The sequence below is a fragment of the Drosophila nasuta genome, unplaced genomic scaffold (assembly GCF_023558535.2).
Source record: "Drosophila nasuta strain 15112-1781.00 unplaced genomic scaffold, ASM2355853v1 ctg14_pilon, whole genome shotgun sequence".
Classification (NCBI taxonomy): Eukaryota; Metazoa; Arthropoda; class Insecta; order Diptera; family Drosophilidae; genus Drosophila; species Drosophila nasuta.
Window position 1 is genome coordinate 497,489 of NW_026869386.1, and position 3,585 is coordinate 501,073.

Here is a 3,585-nt window from a genome sequence, read left to right on the forward strand (position 1 = left end):
ATCCTCTGTCCATTTAACATTATGTTACCTAACATACATAACATAACAGATGTACATACATACATCTGTAATTCTTCGACATGTACATATATATATATACATACATACGTTTGTTTTTAACATATGTACCCAGCCCGCAATTGGAAGATCGTTTTTGAATTAATCACCTTGACGAGTCTTCTTCGAGCCATTGAAATGATTAAAAAAAAGATTCCTTTTATGCGCGACTAGAAAATGAATCGAAAATGAGTCGTAAATGATCTTCATATACGATTTATAAAATAGCAAAAACAAAATTGTAAAGCAGTCGAAAATTGGTCATCCAGATGATTGAAATGAGATTATTTGTTGCTTTGCACTAACATTCTGCTCTCTGCCTTATCTCGTTGATCTTTTTCAAACGGTACTTTTCACCAAATTTTAAGGGATTGCTGAAATGTTCTGCATTTTTAAACTCAGTTTTAGTAACTTTGTGAGCTCAGTGAGATTAGGTAAAGTGAATAGAATATGTCGTCCAAAAATATTAGAATTGGCAAAAAAAAACAAGCCAAACAATTATTAAGCAAAGACATTGTGTTGTCTGCATTAAAAAAAAATGAATACATGGCAGATGACACAAATGAAGAACTTGTCGCAGAAAATAACATTGAAAATTATAACGACTCAAGCGCGTCAAGTGAAAAAAGTTCTTTTATGAGTGATTTCAATAGTGAGAGTGAAAATAAAAGTGAAAGTGAAAACGAAATAATAAGTTTGTGCGAAGAAATGTCAAAATGGGCTACCGAATTTGGAGTAAGCTTTGCTGCACTTAATGCATTGCTCTCAATATTACGAAAGTGCAATATAACAGTGCCAAAAGACGCTAGAACCATTTTGAAGACTCCTGGCTCTGTTACTCAGAGAACAGTTGGAGAAGGAACGTAGTAAAATGCGGATTAACGGACTTTTTGACTCTACAAGATTGGAAGTCACCGAAATTGGTTTTGGACTTCGGTATTAATGGCCTTCCCTTGCTCAAAAGCAGCTCTAAACAAGTATGGCCAATATTGGCCAGCGTTGCAGACACAACCTACGTTTTCCTTGTTGGCGTGTATGAAGGAACTTCTAAGCCAAGTTGCGCGATGAATTATTTACAAGAATTTATTTCTGAGTTGAAAATTGTTATGCAAGAGGGTTTTTTGTTTTCTAATAATTTGTACCAAATTTCTGTTCGCTGTTTCGTAATGGATGCACCGGCAAAGTCTTATATTTTGGGAACTAAGGGACATAGTGGATACTATTCATGTGGCAGGTGTACTCAAAAAGGACAAATGGTTAAACATCTTCTTATTTTTCCACCAGAAATCACTAATTCACCTAGAACTAATTATTCCTTCAGAAATAGGACTCAGCCAGAACATCACCTAAAGCAATCTCCATTAGAAATGTTAAATATTGATATTATATCACAATGTTCTTTAGATTATATGCACGTTATAAGTATGTTTAGGTGTGATGCGGACATTGTTGAATGCATGGGAAAAAAAATAAGGTGCAGACTTTTCGTTAACATCGTGGAAAATCGATTCTATTTCAAAAGAGTTGCATTTTAATAGAAACAACATGACAAGGGAATTTAAAAGAAAACCTCGAAGTTTAAAAGAACTAGACAGATGGAAGGCAACAGAGCTTAGACAATTTGTTCTTTATACTGGACCTTTTATATTAAAAGAAGTTCTTACTGCAGAAAGGTATGCTCATTTTTTAAAATGATCTTTAGCCTTAAGAATTCTTTTAGATAAATATGACTGTAAGCTTAACAATTCATGTGCTGAAAATCTTTTAAAATCTTTTGTGTTTGATACACCAAGGCTTTATGATTTATCCTTCATAATTTATAATTTTCATGCATTATTACATTTTCATGAAGATGCCAAGCTTTATGGATCTCTAGAAAGTATAAGCGCATTTAAATTTGAGAACCATTTAAGTTAAATTAAACGGAAGGTTAGGAAAGGTGATAGTGTAGCAGTACAAATTTATAAAAGACATGTAGAAAGTAGCTATATTTTAGAGAAGGAAGTAGGATATGAATTGCATGCTAGTTTTGGAAAAACTAAAAAGGGAAAAATATTAAATGTAAATGTGAAAGGTGTTATTTTCTCAGTCCGAGAACCCGATAATTTTTGTTTAGTAGGAAATAAAATTCTTAAGATTACTGAAATACAGAACTCTAATAATATGCCAGTTTTTTTTTGAAATGGCAGTAAATAACTTGACGCAAGCTTTTCTTCAACCAATTGAGTCGAATAATTTTCAAATGTATTGTGCGGCTGATATAACATTTGATGACAAAATTGAGTTTTCAGTAAACGATATTCTTAAAAAAAATTATATGTTTACGTAATTCTGCGACCCTTAGTTTCTTTTTTACACCCCTTGTGCACAATGTCTGATAACTATTATTCATCGGAAAATTTTCAATACACACAATTGAACAATTCAACATCATGTAAGTAGAGCATAATTAAATACAATATCTTTCAATAACGATATTACTTTTAGTGCAAAATGATGCCAGATTTGACAAAATTACTGATATATTACTTAAAATACAAAAAGAAAACCGAATTTTAAAGGCTGAAGTTGTGGAGCTAAAGCTTTCTATTACCAAATTGGCAGAGGAAGTGATTACCGTAAAATTAGAAAATAGAAAACTTCACAGCACCAGAGGGCAACACACGAATGATTTGCCAGACTTCAGAAGCCTTCCATTCACCAACATCAATGAAATTACCAACTTTGATAACGACGTACAGCAGGATAATGAAAATTACAACAATTTGTAAGAATTGTATATATCAATCAATTTTAATTTGTTATAAATAACCAAATTTTTAGAAACAATTTATAGGGAAAACTGGTGGAGAAGGACCAACTCAATTTTTGAGGGCAGCAATTCGAAACGTATTTTCTGACGAATTGGCTACCTTATATAGTTGGAAAGGAACCAGCACAAAGCCAAGCGCTGAAAAGTGCTTCCTTATAGCAATAATTAAAAGTAAGAAAATATTTTTATTATTGGTGAAATAAAATTAATACCTTTCTCCTCCTAGATATTTACCACCTAAAATACAATTGTACAGATGAGGACATGAACATGGTTTTTCGTACATGTCAAAGACCGTGTTAATAAAAGAAAGCGTGTGAATTAGTTTAGTTGCTATTTGATATACATCATTTGTTAAAATTTAATTATCGTTAATTTACTACATTATTATTACTTTACTATTTTCTTACTTTATTACTACATCTTACATTTCTTAAACAATTTTTTTTGGACATACCAAGGATCGTGCAACAAGAAGAAAGCGCGTGGAATAGTTTAGTTTTTATTGATATTATTTGTTAAATTTAAATTATTGTTACTACTACATTCTATCTTATATATATATATATATATATATATATATATATATATATATATATATATGTCGGCGCATTGAAACTGCGTGGTTGCGAATGTATGTGTGTGTGTGTGCGAATACACATGTTCGGGTATTTCACCAGAGTAATAATATTGCATCAGCCTCTTGCGGCTGTGAG

At 31.7% G+C, this 3,585-nt stretch overlaps 1 long non-coding RNA gene across 1 annotated transcript; it reads left to right on the plus strand.

Annotated features, from left to right (window-relative positions):
* Positions 1-2,452: 2,452 nt before the first annotated feature.
* On the plus strand, positions 2,453-3,168 carry LOC132797611 (uncharacterized). The gene is made up of 4 exons (XR_009633745.1): positions 2,453-2,491; positions 2,545-2,824; positions 2,881-3,040; positions 3,096-3,168. It is a non-coding gene; the product is annotated as an uncharacterized LOC132797611 (long non-coding RNA).
* The last annotated feature ends 417 nt before the right edge of the window (positions 3,169-3,585 follow it).